Here is a 23,462-nt window from a genome sequence, read left to right as displayed (position 1 = left end):
AAGCATGTTATAAAATGAATGATGGATTGGATGGACTGGGCTATTTCTTTCTCCTTGCCCAAAGATATTTTCCAACTGGCGCACCAAAATGCTACTATTTACTTTTTTTCGTCTGAAACAATGTTTACAAACACCTTACGGGCACCGCCAAGATGACGTGGTTGAACGCGCTCAGCTGACAATACAAGCGATCTGATTGGCTGAGCAGCAAAAAACGAATACACGTGACCTCTTGGACCGGAGCGCAACAGTTTAGATTTTTTATCGGGCTTTAACTTATTACTGTGCAAGTGAAAGTGGGAACATTGGTGTTTTGAGATCACTGCTATGTGTAGCAATTTATCCTGGTGGAAGAAAGTTGCCCCCTGACAGTTCATTACGAAAAGTCATCGTACAGATTCTGGCCCACGGCCTAAAGGCTTTAGAGCTCATCATAGCAACAAAACAGCTCTGGTGGAGGTCACTAATGACATTCTCATGGCCTCAGATAATCTTTTGTCTCTACTTGTCCTGTTAGATCTCAGTGCTGCATTGGACACAGTTGATCACAATATTCTCCTACAAGACTTGAGCATACTGTAGGGATTAAGGGGAAAGCATTAGGCTGGTTTAAATCGTATCTGTCAGACAGATTCCAGTTTGGTCATGTTAATAAAAATCTTCCTCAAACTCTAGGGTCACCTGTGAGTACCACAGGGTTCAGTCCTTGGACCAATTCTCTTTACTATATTTTGCTTCCGATTGGAAAAATTATCAGACAGCATGGGATTCATTTCTACTGTTATGCTGATGACACTCAGCATACTTATCCATAAATCCTGATTAATCTAATCATTATTACTTCGACTGCACTCATGTCTTGATGACATCAAAAGCTGGATGACTTTAAATTTCTTGCATTTAAATTCTGACAAGACAGAAGTTGTAATCGTTGGGCCCAGAGTCCTCAAAAATAAACTTCTTAATCATCATAATAATCTGGATGGCATTAAATTGGCCTCTGGTAATAAGTTAAAAATCTTGGTGTTGTTTTCGACCAAGACATGTCATTTAAATACCATATTAAACAGGTTTCCAGAGTTTCCTTTTTTCACCTCAGGAATATCGCCAAAATTAGAAACATTCTTTCCAGGGGTGATGCTGAAAAACTAGTCCATGCATTTGTTACTTCAAGGCTGGACTATTGTAATTCTTTACTATCAGGAAGTCCACAAAATGCTGTTCGAAGTCTTCAGCTGATCCAAAATGCTGCGGCAAGAGTTCTGATGAAAATCAACAAGAGGGATCATATTTCTGCAATTTTAGCTTCCCTTCAATGGCGTCCTGTTAAATCAGGAATAGAATTTAAAATTCTTCTTCTAACGTAAAAAGCCCTTAATAATAAAGCTCCATCATATATCAGAGCTCTGAATACCCCGAATATTCCTAACAGAGCACTTCGCTCTGAGACTGCAGGTCTGCTGGTGGTTCCTAGAGTCTCTAAAAGTAGAATGGGAGGCAGACCCTTTAGCTATCAGGCTCCTCTCCTGTGGAACCAACTCCCAGTTTTGGTCCGTGAGGCAGAGACCCTGTCTACTTTTAAGACTAATCTTAATTTCCTTTTTGACAAAGCTTATAGTTAGAGTGGCTCATGTTACCCTGAGCTACCTCTATAGTTGTGATGCTATAGGCTTAGGCTACTGGAGGACATCAGGGCCTATTTTTCTCACTCTACTGATTTCTACTGTTCTCCAGTGTACTGTTCTCCAGTTTTGTATTGCATTACATTGAAATGACTATCGTCATTTCAGCTTTTAACTTTTTGCTCTCTCTTTTTTCTTCGTAGTAGGCACACCTGGTCTGACGTTCTGTTAACTTTGACATCATCCAAGGAAGACAGATCACCCGCTATTATCATCTAATGTAGAACAGATTACTGGATCAATGTTTGCTTCTGTGCTTTTTTGTCTATCTTGTTGTGTCTCTGCTCTGTCTTCTGTAACCCACAGCCGTCGAGGCAGATGATATACTGAGCCCGGTTCTGCTGGAGGTTTTCCTTCCCGCTAATGGTGTTTTTTCTTTCCACTGTCGCTTCATGCTTGCTCAGTATAAGGGATTGCTGCAAAGCCATGGACAATGCAGACGACTCTCCCTGTAGCTCTACGCTTCTTCAGGAGTGAATGCTGCTTGTCGGGACTTTGAAGCAATCAACTGGTTCCCTTATATAGGAAATTTTTGACCAATCTGTATAATATGATTGATTCTCACTTTGTAAAGTGCCTCGAGATGACATGTTTCATGAATTGGCGCTATATAAATAAAATTGAATTATTACTATTACTGTAAATGTTTATATTATTACAATTCAGTTCAATTAATTTTGAAAATACCTTATTAATTCTAAGAGGAAATTAAATAAAATACAAGTATCCAGTTATCATTGCAGTATCATTGAAGTAGAAAAACAATTCTAAGTAGAAATTGTTTAAATCAGTCACCTTGAAGTGATTGTTGGCTCCTGCAGGCTGGATTACATAAACTCCACTGAGGGCATCTGGAGACTGAGTCTTAATTTGTGTGCAGTCTGTACCTGAAGTTTACACGATTAGACATAAGATGACCATAAAACTAGATTTTGTGTCTTTGTATTTTATAGTTAGCATGGTAATCATAGGCATATTTCTTTACCTTGAGAAGAAACAGTTTTCTGCTTTTTCTAGAAGATATAATCACAATTTTTAATAATGTGACATGAGATAAGAACATTACTTGCCAACAGACAAAGCTGAGTCATATTTACCGCAGCCTGGACTGAGCAGCTCAAAAGAAGTGTGAATATGAGAGCACAATAGCCGAGCACACTCTTCATTTTGACCTGAAGTGACAGAATATATAACGTAACATTTCAGCATTTTATGGTTTTAAAGAAATAAAAAGACTTGACAGCATTTTCTCAGAAAATTGTCAGCATGCAAACGGTTGAAATCACAAGGCACAGCTGATAATGGTTTATTACTTACCTGCCTGTGGCTTGAACCTTGTACCCAAGCTCAAACTGCAAAACAAATGCAGCAACAGCTTTATACAGCAGACAAACTACCAAACCTCCTTCCCAGTACCCATAAATCTCCTCCCCTTTTGCCCAGATCATACTCTGTGGTAAAAACATCAGAGCAACAGACAGGCATTGGCACAGACCTCCACTGTTCAGCCAAAAGAAAACAGCCTTTAACCTACGCCCCTCTCAAAATAGGTCTCTCAAATTCCCAAGAAAAATTTGTTCAAATTAGTTTAGTTTAAAAAAATTACTGCTATGAAACACTTCCATGCTCATTTCTTCTTGCCTCGTTTAGCCAAACCTCCCAAAGTAAACAGTCCTGGGTTGGTTGACTAACAAGAGAGGCATGCATTGTTCATGAAGCCTGAAACATTGCCAGCCAAACAAAACTGAAGACTGGATGTCTGGATGTTGTGGAGTCCAGTTTAACTGGACAGATATTGAGTGTTTTTCTTTGAATGAAAAAGGTTTGTATAAGAAATTTTTCATCTCTTTTCTCTGATCCAAACCTTCCTTACTAAGACCAGAAACAATTACCTCTGTCCTGTCAGGAAATTCTGAGTGTTCACTAATATGTACTGTGAACAGATTGACTCAAATGCTGTCTTGCACTGCAATCATGTGGTGACACAGAAACAGAAAGTTGTGTGTCATGATGGCGCAAGACTTGGAACACTCTAATTATGTTTGGTATTGCTCTATACTCTTAGAGAGGGAGAGCATGCAATATTTTTTTTTAAGAAAAGTAGCTTGGGAATGAAGCAGCTGTTTTCTTTTTGGTCCTTTTTCTTTTAATTTGAATAAAATAGTTAATATCAATACAGTTTTCAAATTTTGAGATGTCCTACCTTTCATGATAAGGTCCAGAGTGTGCCCTAACACACTAACTGGTTCTTTTCTCCTCCTTAAGGACGCAGACTTTAACTAAACACCATCTGAGGATGATTCAAACTCAACTTTTCAACACTTTAATCTGAATACTGCGTAGAAATTATTACAACGTATAAGCAAGGAGCTCTTTGCTGGTCACTCCATGAACTCCCGCAGCAAACAAAGACTGAACAAAGGATTCACCATAGACATTATATACGTAGACGCATCGTTGGGCGGGTTCTGCCTATGCTGCGATGCGTCAGAGCGTCCGCCATGTTAAATGTGGCAAATCTGCAGTTACTCAGTCACTTAAACAGTATCAGAGGGACTTTAATCTCAGAATATACTTTGTATTCGTAATATTTTTATTTTTGTAATATTACACAAGTTTATTTTCGTATCCCATTTATTCTCGGAAAGAATAAAAATAATTAAAATAATCTAACCTGGCCCTATTACTCCAGGACTGAAATAGTTCTGCAAACTGTGACTATTCTGGAAATGTTCCCTCTTAATTTTCATAATATGACGTTTTTCTCATAACATTACCACTTTTGTCTTTATTTTTACTTTATTGTCCTAGCACTTTTTTTCTCATATTAGTAACTTTCTCTTTAATACTCCCCCAAAAAGTCTGTGTAATATTCTGGTTTATGTTATTAGATTAAGTTATTTCACTCTCCTGCCTTAGGTTCTCTGGCTGCTTTGAGTTTTGTCTTGTCTAGATTCTTGTTTACTGTTTAGTTTATCCTGTTATGTCATCAGGGGCCCATTCTTTGTACGTCGCTATCTTCTTCTTCGAAAGACATCCTGCACTTGTTGTCATAGCAACTGTGTGCAAGCTTAAGCCTGCTTGAGATTAGATCGCAGCTTTATAACCGGAGGAGATAGGAAAGTCTGTTGTAGCCATGTCTTGTCCGTTTTTACGACAGCAACCTGTTGCAGAAGGTGTAAGAATAATTTCAGGGCTTTTCGAATTAATTGCGTATTGCGTGTCACTACCCGATCCGTACAGTACACCCGTACACCCAGCGGGGGTTGTTTGGTAAGCATCGTAGCCGTCGTGATGGCACGATGCTCTCCACACAGAAGTTCGTGTAGCCAGTGATGCATTCAGTCAGGCTGTTGATGTCATCTCCATGAGAGCTTTGGAACATGCTCCAGTCTGTGGTTCTGAAACAATCCCTCAGCTTCTCACTGGCTTCGTCTGACCAAACTTTCACTGACTTCTTCTGTGCCTTTTGTCTCCTCACCAGTGGAATGTAATGGGGGAGCAGATAGACGAGGTTGTGGTCTGAGCGTCCCAGAGGGGGGAGGGGGTCGGAGGTGTAGGCGTCTTTAACATTGGCATAAAAAAGATCCAGCGTTTTATTGTCCCTTGTTTTACAAGTGACGTACTGGGTGAGCGTGGGGAGGGTGGAGCGGAGGGAGGCATGATTGAAGTCCCCTGTGATCAGCAGTAGAGAGCGGGGGTGCTGTGTTTGCAGATTGTTTACAGCTGCGTGGATCTGCTCACACGCGGCGGCGGCGTCCGCGGAGGGAGGGATGTAAACACAGAGCATGATCACGTGGCCGAACTCTCTCGGCAAGTAATAAGGTCTCAAACTCACTGCGAGAAGTTCAACATCCGAGCAGCATATCTGCTGCTTCACGTGAACATGCGCCGCGCTACACCACCTCTCATTCACAAACACCGCCAGCCCTCCTCCTCTCTTTTTTCCGCTCCCCGCAAAAGTTCTGTCTGCGCGGATAAGTTTAAAGCCGTCCAGAGAGACCACTTATTTTGGAAACGGGTTAGTGCTGTGAGTTCCTCGGTCTTGTTCCGTAGAGATCTAGCGTTTCACTCCTTCAGAAACCGCTAGTCCTGTCCACGTAGGCCCGCAGGGCCGGACGGGACAAAGCTTGTTCAGCCGCTGTTCCTCTGAAGAGGAAAAAGGAGGAGGAGAGAAGGCTGTAAGAATAATGGGAGAAAACAAGCCCACCACTTAAGGTACAAAGGCTGGGTTGGGCTGCAGTGAGACCTTAGCATCTCCTGGACCGAAGATGGTGCAGGAGGGGTCCACCGACAGAGCATGGAGGTCACCTACACGTTTAGTAGATACCAGTGCTAACAGCAGAACTGTCTTGAGGGACAGATGCTTGAGATCAGCCTCCTCCAAAGGCTCAAATGGAGGATTCACGAGGCCATCCAGTACCCTTGTCAGGTCCCATGGAGGTGCCAGGGATCTGGTCACCGGCAGAAGCCTACGCGCTCCCTTAATAAAACGGCCCAACAAGGGGTTTGGCTGGCCGTTTTGCCCTCAAAGCCCACGTGGCATGCGAAAATAGCTGCCAGGTAAACCTTAATTGTGGAGAAATACCTTCTTTTGTCAATCAGCTCTTGCAAGAATGACAAAATTTCCCCAACGGGACACTGAAAAGGGATAAAATCCCTGTCAGAGCACCATCTTTCAAAATTGCTCCATTTGCAGTCATATAGGGACCTGGTGGAGGGAGCTCTAGCGCTCTGAATGGTATGTATAACATTCTGAGGCAACCCTGCTGTGTTTAAATTATACAACTTACGGACCAGGCCCATAGTTTTAGGTGTTCTGGGTGAGGGTGAAACACCGTCCCCTTCACCTGAGACAGCATGTCGACCCGTAGCGGGAGTTGCCAAGGCTGTTTTCTCAGGAGCTGATATACCTCCGCTAACCAGTGCATCGCTGGCCAATGTGGAGCTATCAGGATCAGCGAGTGGCGATGCTCCCTCACTCTGGCGAGAGTGGGGGAAATCAAAGCCAGCGGAGGAAATGCATACAACAGAACGTGAGGCCTCTTGTGCGCCAGCGCGTCCACGCTGAGCGGTGCGTCCTGATCGCGCATCGAGAAGAATAGCGGACACTGAGTGTTCTTGTTGGAGGTGAACAGGTCCACTGTTGCCCTGCCAAAATGGAACCACACCTGTTCCACTATTGCTGGGTGCAGAGTCCAATCCCCGTATAATGGGGCGCCTCTGGACAGCATATCCGCCCCGCAGTTCAGAACCCCCGTACATGGGTAGCTCTGAGTGAAAGGAGATGCTTGCTGCTTCATAAAATCAGCTTGTGAGCTAGTGCATGCAACCGAAGGGAACGAAATCCCCCCTGACGGTTGATGTAAGCCACTGTTGTCGTGTTGTCGATTCTCACAAGGATGTGACAACCGCTGATGAGTGGGAGGAAGCGCTTCAGCGAGAGAAACACCGCCAAGAGCTCCAGATAATATATGTGGAACTGTCGGAGGTTCTGGCTCCATAGGCCTCTTACACACCGACCCTCGTGAATTCCCCCCATCCTGACATGCTCGCGTCCGTCGTGATCACCTTTCGTGACACAATCGGACCCAGCGGCACACCCTGCTCTAAAAAAGTTGGACCGCGCCAGGGGCGCAGCGCCCTGATGCACTCTGAGGTGACAACCACCCGTCGCACCCCGTGACGCGCGGGATGAAGCCTGAGTGCGGCTACCCAGCGCTGAAATCCTCTCATATGCAGACAGCCGAGGGGGACAACCAGAATGACGGAAGCCATCAAACCTAGCAGCCGCAAGCACAATCTGAAAGGGACTGCCCTGAGCAGACAGAATGAGGCGAGGCAGGACCTCAGCCTGAGCACTCTGTCTGAGGACAGACGAGCGGTGAGCGAGACCGAATTCAGCTCCAGACCCAGAAAGATGATATTCTGTGTCGGGGCTAAAACACTCTTTTCGTGGTTCAGCACAAAACCCAGATCGAGCAGGTGTCGAACTAGTATCTGTGTGCGTCACCGTCACCGCCTCCCTCTGTGACCGAGCCAGAAGGAGCCAGTCGTCCAGATATGTGGCCAAGCGGATACCCTGCTTCCTCAGCGAAGCAATCGCCGCTTCGGTACAGCGCACAAACACTCCCGGGCTCAGGGAGAGCCCGAACGGGAGCACTGTGTATTCGTAACAGACGCCCCGAAAAGCGAATCTCAGATATTTCCTGTGTGGTGGGTACACAGAAATATGGAAATACGCGTCCTTCAGGTCAATCGAGGTGAACCAGTCGCCTCAACGCACCAGACGCACCAGGGATGCGTGTGTGAGCATCCTGAATTTGTATTTCCAGAGATAACCGTTCAGAGCTCTCAAGTCCGGGATAGGGCGAATTCCTTTCCTCCCCCTCGTTTCGGGATCAGAAAATACTTGGAGTAGAAGCCGCTGTGTTTCTGCTCCGAGGGGACAGGACTGATAGCTCCTTCCTCAGCAGTGCAGAGATTTCCTCCTGCAGCGCGCAAGCAGATTCTCCCCATGCCTGAGTGGGAACTATGCCCGAAAGGCGAGGGGGAATCCTGGCAAACTGGTATCCCCGTGTCACGGTCTGCTGAACCCAGGCTGACGTCGTGACAGAAGCCCATCTGTCTCTTTGGGCGGAGAGTGACGTCATTACTGGGTCTCCTCCGGCCTCAAAGGCGGACTTACGGGGCCCCCTAGCGGCAGGGCAGAGACGTCGCGAGTGGACGGTACTGCGCCTGCGCAGGGAGACGACTGCATCACGGAACCGGTCCCACCCTGCTGACTGCGGGGATGAGGTGTATCCCGCAGGAGCAGTGGTGTGATCAAACCGTTTATTTGCATTATTTTTATTTTTTTAATCTGCGCACATGTGTGCGTGCTTGCGCAACTCGCAGGGACAGGAACAGCCGCCGCATCTCTCGCACTTCCTCGTCCTCTGGCTGGGGAAACCGCTCGCAGCCGAGGTCTCGAGGGACACACATTCGTTGGCGGGTCGTGTAGAACCGGTGAACGGGGAACGTCCAGTTCTAGCACCCTTGAGAGGGCCGCGTCGTCAGACCGTCCTCTTCTTCCTCCTGACCTGGTGGCTGGAGGCTTGCGCCGGCTGGCCCGCAGGGGGAGTTACAGGAGGCTTTGATGGTTTCCCTGACCAGCCCTGTCTGCCTCCTTGGACGGAAGGGACCGGTGGAGCAGGGTGGGGTTTCGGCCGTCTGGGGATCTTGAAGGGAGGGGGCCGGGGGTCGCCTGGGCGTAGGACTGCCCTGCTGTCACGTGAGGGGAAGGTTCCGTCTTCCTTGGCAGGCAGAAACGGAGCGCTTCGTCCTCCTTCTTTCGGGCCACGGACCGCTGCTACATGGAAGCCAGCGCGGACCCGAAGATGCCTTCCGGCACAATTGGCATGTCCAAGATCTCCTCCTTCTCTCGGTCCGACAGGTTGGTCAGGTTGAGCCACCTGGCTCTCTCCTGCAACACCATCATCCCCATGAATTTCCCGTGGCTTGGACAGCGCAGTGCTGTACGCGGAGGCAGAGGTCCGTAATCACGTAATCTCATCCCACACGTCAGGGTCCAGTTTGGCGGCCATGTCCTCACACAGTTCCGCTTGGTATGCGGAAATTATGGAGGACACGTTCAGCGCTCTCACCGCGACCGCCGCCGCCTTATATCCCCTGTCCGTCAGGGCGGACTGGAAGCGGTCTGCCTTGGACGGCAACGTGGGGCTCTTAGAGGACGTCGGCAGCCGTGGATGCAGGTGTGCTGCTACCAGCGGCTCCATTGGGGGCATACGCTGGATGCCCAGCTTTTCCATGCCCTCAAAGTCCAGGGAAGAGGCTCCTTGAATCTGCGTTTTCCCCGCTGAACGGGCGGTCTTTCCAGGAGACCGCTACTTCGTCCAGAAGCTCCAGGAAAATGGGGAGCAGTTGTCTGGTCGCCCTGGTGGCCTGAGGCAATCTCTTCCCTTCGTAGCGGGATCTGGAGGTCAGATCATGGGATGTTGAGTCTGGATGCAGCGCGTTTGCACACTGACTGCATGTCCAAGTTCATGGCGGGAGAGGCTGCCGCACTTTCCCCGCCCTCCCGGATAACCGACGGCAAGCACGGCTTTGCAGCCTGCGGGCTCAGGATGAAGAATCCGTCGTCATCGTCGCCTTCCTCTGAAATGAGGAGCTCCGAGATGGCGTCATCTTCATCCTCGTAGTCCAGCACCAAGACGTCTTCCGCGGGCGAGAGCACCATGGCCAAATCTGCCTGGGAACCCCAGCTGGCCGCGGCATCTGGTCCGTGGGTGACATCTTCTTCGAGCCTGTTGTCGTCGTTGGGCGGCGGCCCACACGAAGACAGACACGGGTCTTTGCCGGAGAGGCTAGCTTGGCGCGCTAGCCGTCTCCGGAGGCTCTTCATCGAGAAGCGGGAACAGTCTGCACATGAGCCTGGGGCTTCCACCGCCAGGCGGGCATGTTCCAGCCCAAGACATTGCGAGCACACCTGGTGTGGGTCATTGCTCGAAATTTTGTTTCCGCAGCCAAAAATGCGAGCCTGCGCGCTGCCGCCTCCACTGGTGTGAGGAGAAGCAGGATTCATTTCGGTAGCTGGTGTGCTAGCCGAAGTGAAAATCTGAGCTGACTGGTGTGACAGAACAGAACGGATATTAGCTGGCGTGCTAATATTGGCGAACCGTGCTCCAGACTATAGTGAAGCCTGGAGCGGTAGCAGCTAAAGTCCCTTAAATGAAAGTTGCGTCATGGGCGTTCCATTTTTTTCGGGTCACGTGATCTCATGCGGCCATTTTGGGTCTAGGCTCAGCTAAGCTCAGCGCGTTTACAACACTGCGAGCGACCGATTTCTTTTATTTTATTTTATTTTTTCTGATTATTTCGAGTATTTCTTTATTTCGAAAATAAGCCACCATGCCAGGGTGTTGTGCCCACGGCTGCAGCAACAGCACTGATAAAGGGACGCGGATGTTCCGTTTTCCAAGCGATGAAGAGCGGCGTTTATTGTGGATCAACGAGTCAGTCGCTTGGACCAAGAGACGAACAAAACTTGGAGACCTACAACAAACTCTCGCTTGTGTGAGGTATGAGGTATGTGGGCCTTTTTTTTTTTTCTGAAGTCAGGGTTTCCCGCAGCGCTAAGTTTGGGCGGCCGCCTCGCCAATATAAAAAAAACAAAAAAAACGCGCAAAGCTTGTCTCTCCCCGCCAGTCCCCAACCGCTAAGCCGGGCATACCCTGTACAAGTTTTTCAGTGGTGGTACTAATATACATCTCAAACTGTACGATGGAACCGCGGGGTTTAAAAAGTTCACCGCTCACGATCTGTGCGGCGCGACGCTCGGACGCGACCGGACTGCGTGTCCCCTCTGGGACCGCTCGCTGTGGTGGCAGAGGCAGGCGAGCGACGGTGGGTGACAGGGACCCAGAGCAGGGGGTCGAGCCCTGCTCACGCACAGCACCGGCGGCCGCGCGGCACGGCAGGTCACCCAGCCCGCCCGCGAGCGGAGGCGTGCCGAAACAGGCGGCCAGCGCGTCACGCGGACCGGAGCGCTTGCCCTCCCCCCGCCCCGCGAGCCGACGTCCGGGCCCCGTGGGTCCCGGGCCGGGCGAAGGTCGCTTTGGGGATGCCTGCTCCCCTCCCTCCGCTGGCAGGGACGGAGAGGAGGGGAGGGCGCTCCCTCGTAGCTCTGCTTGAACAGCAGCATGCGCTCACGAAAACTCTCACGACGGCCGACTGAATTTCAAACATGTTTGATTTTCACCGACCGTCCGATTTTTTGTGTGAAATTTTCTTCTGGACTTCTTGCTTTATTTCATTGTGCTGTAGCATAATGTGTGTCTGATTTTTGTCCTATGAGACCAATTCTGGACTTCAAGACAGGAAAAGAGAAGTATACAGTTCACCTAAAAATGTCTCTCTCAAGTCTTATTAAAATGTAATATCAGCTTTTCTGGATGCCTAGTAGGTGATCATCAACACTCAGTTGTGTTTTATTCAGAACACCTGCCTGAAGGGTATTCGAAGGTGAGAAACGCGCATAACATAACAGTGTTAAAGCGCCTGCCTGTGGCAAGTTTAGACCCAAAATGGCGCCACTCGCTGAGTTGGCGCAACTTTCATTTAAGGGACTTTAGTAGCAGCTTAAGCGCCCGTTGTCAAGGGGGTTAGCTTAAGTACCCCCGACCGTGGACTGTTATGCTAGACCTGCTCGTGAGATGTGCCTCGAAGAAGCGAGAAGAGGTTTTGAATGACAGTAGCGTCGTAGCGCAAGGCTACTTATAGGAGGGGTGACGCAGAAAGTCACGATCACCAGCCAATCAGGATTGGCGTAATGAGATATATGCTTCTGAGGAATACGCGGCAGGGGCGTATCCCATAGTGAGACACTCGAAACGAATGCTATGGATGAGAACAATGATCAGCAATACTGCTACTGGGCTGTTCAGCATGGCCACAGAACGCCCACAGTTTTCTCTCAAGCAGAACACAAGCTTTAATGGAAGGTTATGCCAAATTTGAGTCTTAATTAAAACGACAGGGGAACACCTCAAAGTCTGCCTAACAGCCAGGAGAGAGGGCTGGCAAAAAGCAGCAGACAAATTAAATGTGTAGTGCGGTCATTTTAGTTGACTATCACTTTCCACAGTATGTATTTTTTGCATTTAATAATTTCAGATTTACTTTGTTCTTTTATATCAGAGCCTCCACAGGATCCACTAGAACATGGGAAACAAGTACAAGTGAAATACAAGAATATTCTACAATATGGTAGCCTTTAATTATATACTTTATTTTAAAAAAGCCACTTGTTATGGCAACAGATCAAATATCGGTGTCATTCCTTAGCACTGAAAGTAAAGGACGCGTGCAAACCAGGAATTTTAACTAAAAACGTTATCTATAAAAAATTAAGTTTTTCCTTTTCCAAGTCATACACAGTTTTACACAGTCAAAATCTGTATTGCTCCGTGTCTAGATAATCCATCCATAGTTTTTTTCTAATACAACATATGGCTCGACAGGAAGCCAGCCTTTCAAAGTAAAACTAAATTTCACAATAAAATGGCCTGAACAAATCTTCTCACTGAATATGATAAAAATAAAAAGCAAACCATCATACAAATAACTTAAATATTTTCTATTTATGGCTCTAACACAACTTTTTCCTCTTTAAAAAGCCACTGTTAAATGATGTTTGTCTGTTCATAACAGACACCAAGAAAAATCTCTCTACAGTTACACTGTCGCGCTGCGCTACAGGATCCTGTCTACTGCGCAATACGCAATACGCAATTTAAAGGCATACTATGCAACATTTTTCAGTTAATGTGTCCCATACCGTTTTGGATGATTAAATGAGTCATTTCAGGTCGAACAAAGGTCTTCTCAGCCGCCCTGGTGGTCTGTAGGAGAAATACCGTACTTGCAATTGCAGGAGCCCTCGGCCTGCACCCACAGGCTCAGAAGTCTGTGCATCGCGCCCGAGAACTGCTACACGCCCCCAGTGAAAGGCATGCTCTTTGCTCGCGCAGTGACGATATTTGTGCAGTTATCATGGCGGAACCAGCAAGAAAACAGCGAAAGCCCATGTCGGAGCAGGCAAGAAAGAGGAAAAAGGCTCTGGACAGAGAGAGGAGTCGTACACGGGTGAACATCGGGCAAGCTTTTTCCGAATGGCGAGAGCTAAAAGAAAAAGAAGGCTGCAAGGCTGAAGCGGACCTTGCGTTTCTGCTGATGCGATTGTAAGTAACATTGGAATGGTTTCTCTATCTCTGTGTGCATGTTCATACTTTCACTGTGTTAGTCATTGTTTGTACTGCCGTTTTTTTCGACTTTTCGTTGCGTTCGCCTGTCTGCTATGCTCAAAACAACCGCGCCTGGCTTGATGGAGAAACCAGGAGAGCAGCTGAGCATCTTTACGACAGTGCACTTTTACTTTCGCCCTCTGGGGGGAGCCTCGCTGGAAAATCAACCCCGGTTGCATAGTATACCTTTAATTCGAAAAGCTCTTAAATTATTCATGCACCCTCCGTAACAGGTTGCTGTCGTAAAAATGGACATGGCTACGACAGACTTGCCTATCTCCTCCGCTTATGAAGCTGCAATCTAATCCTGTTTACATGAATTAAGTCTGCTCGCGAGCAGACTTAATTCATGTAAACAGGACAAAGGCCCATTCATACCTCACGTAAAAGACGGATACGGATACGTGTGGAGTGTTTCATACATTCTAACCGTCGATTTCGTCCGTATTTTGACACGAAAATTGGGAGCTTACGATTACGGACGAAACGGATCAATACGGAGCATTACTTACCGGAAAAGGTGGGAGCACTATTGAGTTTGTGGTACAAAATGTCAACAAAATCACAAAGAAGGTTATAATTCTGGGCTTTAAACAATGGCGGGATTCGAGGAACGACTTGCGGAGCTTATCCGCAACTACCCACACATATATGATGTGTCGTGTCTGGGGCACAGGGAAAAACAAAAAGTTTACTTACGGAGCAAATACAACAAAATCACGTCTTGGACCATCGCCATGTTTGATCAATGACAAATTATTGGCGCACAGCACTGCCACCTTGAGGAAATATTGGTTATTGCACACCTCAACGGACGGAGGTATGAAGGAGTCAGCGGATAGAACGTATGGACGTGTAGGGCCAAACGTAGGGTATGAATGGACCTTTAGTGCTTTATAAGCGGAGGAAATAGGGAAGTCTGTCCAGCCAGTGCCACGACCACCTAGTGGCAAAGGATGGGACAAAATTGTGGAACACCATTTTTTAATGTTTAATAGTGATGGGTCCGGCAACACTGATGCGTCGGCGGCATGTGTCAAGCTCACAGAGCAAAACCCGTGTTGATGCGCGTAGCGACACGGGAAAGTCACGTGACCGATACAGGAACTGTTTCGAACTGACTGACGCGCCAAACTGTTTCTGTTCCCTCTAAGCTGCACGCGTGTGCATTCGCGCACAGCAGCGCGCACAGCAAAGCTATGCTGCACAGTAAATAAAATCCAAGCTAAACTATAAACAAAATAATGGTTAATAATGGTTCATTTATAACCATTTTGCAATTCTGGTGTGATGGTGTACCGCAATCTCGCTCTGTGGGCGCTTGGTGCTGATCGGAGCGCACCACTGATGGATGGGTTGGGCAGACGCCTTTATGGTTGGGCGGGTTGCGCTGTGCGTCTTTGTTCTGAGCGTCGTTTCAGACGGCAAAACGGCTGATTCACCCTTAGTAGAATGCTGCTACTCTGAGTAGTTCTTCCTCCCTTTGTCATACTCAGCATTTCCGATTTCAGAACAGATGATATTAGTCAGGTAACTAAACACAGCGCCCGATCAACCATTGAACGTGAGCATGAGCATGAAAAAAAAGACCGATCACTGGAACATAAATAACGTGATTCACCATGGCAATGACAGGAAATAAGGTTGGAAGCAGAGGTGTCAAGTAACAAAGTAAAAATACTTAAGTACACTTTTTAGGTATCTATACTTTACTCCATTACTTATTTTTCTTCCTACTTCTGACTTCTACTCATTACATTTTCACACAAGTATCTGTACTTTCTATTCCTTACATTTTTTAAAACAAACGTTACTCGTTACTCTTGGCTTCAGTTTAATATTTATAAATATTTATTTCACGTAATGTGCACCATCCAATGCAGATTATTGGCTCCCCAGGCGATACAATGGATGCACTTAAGACTTTTCCAGCTGTCTGCAACCTTTCCCTGAGGCTCAACACTGCACTCCCAGCCTCAGCTGCATGTGAGAGACTGTTTGGTGTAGCGGGACTGATCTTCCGTCCAAAAAGGGCACGTATTGATCACAAGAACTTTGAGAATCAGCTTCTTTTGAGGCTCAACAAAGCATTCTGGTAGTCTGATCGGGTATGCTGTCTTGGGGTCTTGATTGTCAGTTATGACTATGGGGAAACCGTGTTATATGCAGTAGGATTTGAATTTTTTTTTTTTTTTTGATGGGACTAACATACTCTTAGTTTGAATGCAAAATTGTGGCACTCTCTTACTCTGTACCATTTTCAGAACTTGCTAAGTGCTCTTAAGGGATTTGTTTATAGTGATGTAGAGTTCATTCTCATTTTAGTTTTGGTCTTGACTTGTCAGCTGTGACGGGGGTGGGACGAACATGAATACCTCATATACTACTGTGTGCAGAATTTTTTTCTCTCTCTCTCTCTCTCTCTCTCTCTCTCTCTCTCTCTCTCTCTCTCTCTCTCTCCCTCTCTCTACACACACACACACACACAAACTACATAGAATGTTTTGGCACCAAAGGGTATAGTTTACCTTAGGTATTTGATGGAACTCACACATTTATGTTCTGGCAGTTCTGCAGGCTTGAATACTACCTCTGTTTGAAATTGAATTCCAATAAAGTTTGAGAGAGAACATGCTCCTTGAGTGACTTTGTCTTTGACTAATGGGTTAATGATTATGTTGTGTCTTGGGCCACATGTAGAACTAATCAGTGTTTAAATTAAGCTTTCAATTCATATAGTGGCATTTTTTTAAAGGTTACTTTATACTTTTATACTTTAAGTAGTTTTTGGAGCACATACTTTTTCACTTTTACTTGAGTAAAGAGGTCAAGTTGATACTTCAACTTTTACCAGAGTGTTTTTAAACTGCAGTATTTATACTTCTACTTAAGTAACAAATGTGTGTACTTTTGACACTACTGGTTGGAAGTACGCATGTCCTACGAGTAGAATTAGAAATCTTTAAAGAAGGCATATGGACAATATTAAACCATAAGAAACAATGCCGTTGCTGTTGAAAACCGCAAGAGAGAATTGTTGAAAAAGTCAATGCATGCGCCATATGAAAGTTATGTGATGGAGAATTAAAGCTGTTTTCTCACACGTCACTCATTCAACACAAAAGGGTAGTGTGTGTGTGTGTGTGTGGTGGGAAGGGGGTGCATTGAAAGGACATGGCAGCAAGAAATTTGTAAAAATAAAATAAAAAGCCAGTCCACAAGCATCCTCATTCACAACATGTTTACTTAGAGGTTATTACGTTATGATACAGGTTCACATTATTTATTGACTGTATCTAAAAAAATCTAATATATTTTAAATTCAAATGGAAATATAAAATAATACAATGCAACATACAATGACTTAAATTGTAAATATTGTGTATACTTGGTCATCAAATCAGTGTCAGTTAACTCTGTCAACTAGGTTGCCTCTAGGGGTTTTCAAGGTTCAGCAGATGTCAGTATTCAGTGACACAGTATCGGCACAGTATCGATACAGTTTGGCAATGTGTCGAAATGCTTCATGACGCCTCATTGACACATCACTACTACTGTCAAATGGTGTATTAGAACTTACCCTGAAGGTCCTTTTAAAGCAACTCGATCTCTAGTGCAATTTTTCTCTTTTTCAAGTTGTGGAGTTCAATTTCTCCTCTTAATTTGTGCTTTTTAGGTCAAATACTACATTTTTTGGCTTTAGCAGACATTGGCTGGCTTTAGCAGACATTGAGGCTTTAACAGACATTGGGTGTTCCCTTTCGTTTTAATTAATGACTCAAATTCGGCATAACCTTCCATTAAAAGCTCGTGTTCTGCTTGGGAGAAAAACTGTGGGCGTTCTTTGGCCATGCTGAACAGCCAGTAGCAGCGTTGCTGATCATTGTTTCTACTATCGATACATTTACCCTTTTAAACAACTCAGGAACACGCAGTTATCTCAGATATCTCAATCCAGCGATACTAATCATAAACAACAGGTGTGTTTCGAAGAACCCAATTAGCCGGATCATGGTTAGCCGGATGAAATCATCTTGGATGTCTCATTTGATCTCGGATGTTTTAAGCAACATAAGAAGAACGGGGCCCTTTTCTTGTTTTGAGCCTCAGCACTGATGTCTGGTTTAATTACTTACTCTGCACACCTGCCTAACTCCACCCCTGCTGCAATCACCTCTCACCGGTTTCACCTGCTTCCATATAAACTGTTGAGACCAGACATCAGTGCCAGGTCGTCTTGTTGAGTTTGGGGTGAGTCTTCTCCAACAATTATTCTGTTTTAACTTGTGGAGTTTTTTTTCCTATTTCTCCACAGATCTGAGCCACCCTGTTTCCTGCCTGTCTGTTCCCGCCTTACCTGCCCGGTTGCTCTGTTTCTTTTTGTACAGCCCTTCTGTTTTTTTTCTTGTTCCAGTCCTTGAGTTAGTTATTAAAGAGCTTGTTCTGAACCTCTGCTGTGGCCCGTTCTTCGTACGTCATTAACTCAGTTAGCTGAATTTGATTGTTGACGATTTGGCATGATCTTGGATCATTTGGTTCTTCGAAACTCATCCTGGGGCCCGTTCTTCATACGTTGCTTAAAACATCCGAGATCAAATGACACATCCAAGATGATTTCATCCGGCTAATCATGATCCGGCTAATTGGGTTCTTCGAACACACCTGTTGTTTATGATTAGTATGGCTGGATTGAGATATCTGAGATAACTGCGTGTTCCTGAGTTTGTTTAAAAGGGTAAATGTATCGATAGTAGAAACAATGATCAGCAACACTGCTATTGGCTGTTCAGCATGGCCAAAGAACGCCCACAAATTTTCTCCCAAGCAGAACAAGAGCTCTTAATGGAAGGTTATGCCGAATTTAATTAATTAATTAAAACAACAGGAAACACCTCAAAGTCTGCTAAAGCCAGGAGAGAGGGCTGGCAAAAAGCAGCAGACAAATTAATGTGTAAATACTGTCCATGGTAGATGTTTCTATCACTTTCCACAGTATGAATTTTTGCATTTTAATAATCTCATATTTACTTTGTTCTTTTATATCAGAGCCAGACACAACTAGAACATGGAACAAGTAAAAGTGAAATACAAGAAAATTCTACAAAAATTCTACAAAATGGTAGCCTTTAATTATTATACTTTATTTAAAAAAGGCACTTGTTATGGCAACAGATCCAATATCGGTGTCATTCCTTAGACACTGGAAGTAAAGGACGCATGCAAACTGGGAATTTTAACAAAAAAATTATTTTTCTATAAAAAATGAAGTTCTTCCTTTTCCAAGTTATCCACAGTTTACACGGTAAAACTGTATTGCTCCGTCTCTAGATAATCCATCCATATTTTTTTTCTAAAACAGCATACGGCTTGACAGGAAGCAAGCCTTTCAAAGTAAAACTAAACTTCACAATAAAATGGCCTGAACAAATCTTCTTACTGAATATGATAAAAATAAAAAGCAAACCTGTTACGGTGGCAGCTCAGCAGGGGTGAGTGTTCTGCATTCCTTCAGTTCGTTCTAATATTTTCTGTTGTTTGTTTTGGTCTTGTGTTCCCCCTCGTGTCTCTTCCCTCCCTACGGCTCTCTCTCTGCGTTCTGGAACCATCGCTCCTCCTACCACCACCCTCTGCCACCTGCACACCTGGTCTTCATCTTCATCAAGCTCAAGATAAAAACCCGGCCTTTCTCAACACTCCTCACCGGATCGTCTGCTGCATTAGTCCTGGTGCCGCTGAATCTCCTAAGTCTCCTCGCGATCAAACAAAATACTTCCCTGGTGTTTCCCCCTTGTGCTAACCCATTCTCTGTGTTTGCCTTTCTTTCCAGAGTTGCTCACCTCGCTGATCTTCAGCCAGCTGAGTCCGCGACGATCCTCCCCTCCCGGACGCTGCCACTGCGACTCATCCTCAACTCCGCGGCTGGGTGTTCGCCGGTCGGTGCCTTCCTCCTCTGGGTCTCTTTTGTCAGTCGCTCCCTGGTCACCTGGGTTAATCCTCCCGCTCCGCGTCCCCGTCCCAGCGCTCCCTATTCCGGGTTACCGCATTCCCCGTTGTGTTTAATCCTTTCCTGCCCTAATTAAAACAAACCTTTTTTCAGAGTGGTTGCGTGTGGGTCCGTTCTGTCTAACCCCTAACAGAACGATCCGGTCACTATGGATCCAGCACACTCTGACCCCCCACCCACAACTCCCCCCTCCGCGCATGAGATCGCCTGCGCTGTCGCGTCTCAGGGCGTGCGCCTCCAACAGCAGGCAGATCTCATCCAGTCCATGACTGATTCCCTGCGTGATCTGGCCGTCGAGGTGTCCCGCCTCCGCGCGCCCGCTCCAAGTCCCCAACTCCCCGCAACTCCACCCGTGGTTCCTCCCACAGCCTTCACCGAAACGCCCGTAGCAATGCCAGATAAATTCGCTGGGGATATGGGGACGGTCGAAGGTTTTCTAGTCCAGTGCGAGCTGGTGTTTAAGAGGCAGCCTGTCACGTTTCACACCGACGAGGCCAAGGTGTGTTACGTCGCCGGATTGCTCCGCGGCGACGCGCTGGCCTGGTATGCGGCTATCAGCGCGGTCGCCTCGCCGGCCCTCTCCTCTTACTCGGCGTTCGCCACCGAGCTTCGGCAGGTGTTCGATTGCCCTGTAAGAGAGAGTGAAACGCCGACGCGCCTCGTTGCGCTGCGCCAGGGCGGCCGCAGCGTAGCGGAATATTCGGTGGACTTCCGCATTCTCGCCGCTCGTTCCGGGTGGAACACTAAGTCCCTCCGGGACCTATTTCTCTGTGGTTTAAGTAACGATGTTAAGGATCACCTAGCCGCTCAGGGTGTGCCTACCGAGTTTAATGAGCTGGTTAAGAAAGCTACATTAATAGACAATCGTTTGCGCGAGCGAGGCAGAGAACGCGCAACGCGCACTTTTCCCTCTGCTCGCCCAGCAGCTCATTCCCCTGGTCTCCCTTCTCCTCGATCTGCAGCGTTAACCCCTCCCCGCGGCCACTCACCTCCTCGAAGTTCAGGGTTAACGCTACTATCACTTGGGAAGGGGTTGACCAACCGCTGGGCGCACTAATAGATTCAGGCGCAGATGAGAGCTTCCTCGATAAAGAGGTCGCCCGTCAGCTCGCTATTCCATTTGTTCGCCTCGACGTCCCTCTCCGCGCTTCCGGCCTTAGTGGAAATCCCTCCTACGAGATCACTCACCGCACCCCCGCCATAACATTAGTCACCTCAGGAAACCACCGTGAAACTACCTCGTTCCACCTAATCACCTCTCCAAACGCTCCCTTGGTCCTGGGACTCCCGTGGTTGATTAAACACAATCCTAATATCGACTGGAGTAGCGGCGTGGTCCGTAACTGGAGCACCGCTTGTCACGCGTCTTGTTTACTCTCCGCTCGCTCCCCGGGTATCTCAGTTCCCCCTGCACCGCCCCCTGTGGACCTTACCGGTGTACCGCAGGAGTATCATGACTTATCACAGGTCTTTAGCAAGGACCTGGCACTTTCTTTGCCGCCCCACCGTCCATATGACTGCGCGATCGATATCCTCCCGGGTGCGTCTTACCCCCCGGGAAGGTTGTATAATCTGTCCCGCCCCGAACGAGAATCGATGGAACAGTACATTCATGATTCCCTAGCCGCCGGTATAATCCGTCCCTCCTCTTCCCCTCTCGCTGCTGGGTTTTTCTTTGTGCCTAAAAAGGATAAATCCCTCCGCCCGTGCATAGATTATCGTGGTTTAAACGCCATTACGATAAAAAACAAATATCCACTCCCTCTCCTTGATTCTGTTTTTGACGCCCTTGCGAAATCCACTATTTTCACCAAATTAGACCTGCGGAACGCTTACCATCTTGTGCGTATCCGTCACGGTGATGAGTGGAAAACAGCATTCAATACACCGCTGGGCCATTATGAATACTTGGTCATGCCCTTTGGACTGACCAACGCGCCAGCGGTGTTCCAGTGTTTAGTTAATGATGTCCTTCGCGATTTTCTACACCGCTTTGTTTTTGTTTACCTGGATGACATCCTTATTTTTTCCGAGAATGCTGCCCAGCACCGTGAACATGTTCGTCTCGTCCTCCAACGTCTTCTTGAAAATCGTCTGTATGTCAAAGCAGAGAAATGCAACTTTCACGCCACGACTCTGCCATTCCTCGGGTTTGTTATCGAGAAGGGCCATCTCCGAGCAGACCCGGAGAAGATCCGCGCAGTCGCGGAATGGCCCGCTCCCACCTCGGTTAAACAACTTCAGAGATTCCTTGGGTTCTCCAATTTCTATAGGCGGTTCATACGCAACTATAGCACGGTGGCGGCCCCTCTCACCCGTTTAACCTCCGCGTCAGTTCCGTTTGTTTGGTCTCCCGAAGCAGCCACCGCATTCGAGACCCTGAAGAAAATGTTTACCTCCGCACCCGTGCTCGTTACACCCGACCCCTCTCTCCAATTTATAGTCGAGGTTGACGCCTCGGACTGCGGGGTCGGAGCTACTCTATCCCAACGCTCCCCAGTAGATAACAAGACGCATCCCTGCGCGTATTTCTCTCGCCGCCTCTCCCCTGCTGAAAGAAATTATAGCATAGGAGACCGGGAGCTGCTGGCGGTTAAGCTGGCTTTGGAGGAGTGGAGGCACTGGCTGGAGGGCGCTGAGCAACCCTTTGTTATTTGGACCGACCATAAAAATCTATCCTACATCCAAACAGCCAAAAGACTTAATCCCCGCCAAGCTCGCTGGGCCCTGTTCTTTTCTAGATTTAATTTTTCCCTCACCTATCGTCCAGGTTCGAAGAATATAAAACCTGATGCCCTGTCCCGCATCCACTCCCCAGACCTCCCCTTGGACTCCACGGATCCCATCCTACCCCCCACTTGTCTCATCGCCTCGGTCGTCTGGGAGGTGGAATCCCTGGTGCGCCGTGCTCAGTCCACTGAACCGGATCCCGGCAACGGCCCCCCAAACCGCCTGTATGTCCCCTCCGGTGCCCGTTCCCGAGTCTTGCAGTGGGCTCATGCCAGCAAATTTGCCTGTCATCCTGGTATGGCACGAACGCTGTTCCTGCTGCGACAACGTTTTTGGTGGCCGTCAATGGAGAAGGAGTGTCGCAGCTTCGTGGCGGCCTGCCAGACCTGTGCAAGAGCAAAATCCTCCCACCAACCACCTGCTGGCCTACTTAACCCACTACCTGTCCCTGGTCGTCCTTGGTCCCACATCGCCCTAGATTTTGTCACCGGACTCCCCTCCTCCAACGGTCATACAGTCATCCTCACCATCGTGGACCGTTTTTCCAAATGTGCCCACTTTGTTCCCCTGCCCAAGTTGCCCTCCTCACTGGAAACAGCACAGCTGCTGGTGAACCACGTTTTTCGTTTACACGGAATTCCCTTGGACATAGTTTCCGATCGTGGACCCCAGTTTACTTCTCAGGTCTGGAGGGAGTTTTGTCGAGCCCTTGGTGTTTCTGTCAGCCTGTCGTCCGGCCACCATCCACAAAGCAATGGGCAGGCAGAGAGACTCAATCAAGACCTCGGGGCCGCGTTGAGGTGTGTGACCGCTAAAAACCCCACCTCTTGGTCTACTTTCCTCCCGTGGATCGAATACGCCCACAACTCCCAGGTCTCCTCAGCTACTGGGCTATCTCCGTTCGTCTGCGCCATGGGGTTTCAGCCACCTCTGTTCCCTTCGCTGGAGAAGGAAGTTGCGGTCCCCTCTGTGCAAGCACATCTGCGTCGCTGCCGCCGGGTATGGAGGGAAGCCCGGGCCGCGTTGCAACGCACGTCCGAACGCAATCGCCGTCTGGCCGACCGTCATCGTACTCCGGCCCCTGACTACCGCCCTGGCCAGATGGTCTGGCTATCAGCTAGGGACCTGCCTCTTCAGACCACCTCCAAGAAGCTCTCCCCCCGTTTCATCGGGCCTTACCCTATAGAGGCAATCGTTAATCCCACTGCTGTCAAACTGAAGCTACCACCCCACTTCCGCATC

General features: G+C 47.6%; 1 protein-coding gene and 1 long non-coding RNA gene across 3 annotated transcripts in view; one reads left to right on the top strand and one right to left on the bottom strand.

Annotated features, from left to right (window-relative positions):
- The window catches only part of LOC118560258 (protein NLRC3-like), a 492,641-nt gene that overhangs the window by 305,151 nt on the left and 164,028 nt on the right, over positions 1–23,462 (top strand). The window lies entirely within an intron of this gene.
- On the bottom strand, positions 2,477–4,075 carry LOC118560263. Of its 2 annotated transcripts, XR_004929222.1 has the most exons (5): positions 3,886–4,075; positions 3,000–3,034; positions 2,780–2,854; positions 2,668–2,695; positions 2,477–2,569 (listed from the first exon to the last, which is right to left on the bottom strand). It is a non-coding gene; the product is annotated as an uncharacterized LOC118560263 (long non-coding RNA). The 2 variants fall into 2 exon arrangements; XR_004929221.1 differs by lacking the exon at positions 3,886–4,075 and having other exon boundaries at positions 3,000–3,313.

This window comes from Fundulus heteroclitus, unplaced genomic scaffold (assembly GCF_011125445.2).
Source record: "Fundulus heteroclitus isolate FHET01 unplaced genomic scaffold, MU-UCD_Fhet_4.1 scaffold_41, whole genome shotgun sequence".
NCBI classification, from domain to species: Eukaryota; Metazoa; Chordata; class Actinopteri; order Cyprinodontiformes; family Fundulidae; genus Fundulus; species Fundulus heteroclitus.
Note: the sequence above shows the minus strand (reverse complement) of the source record. Positions and strands in the feature narration are given on the sequence as shown.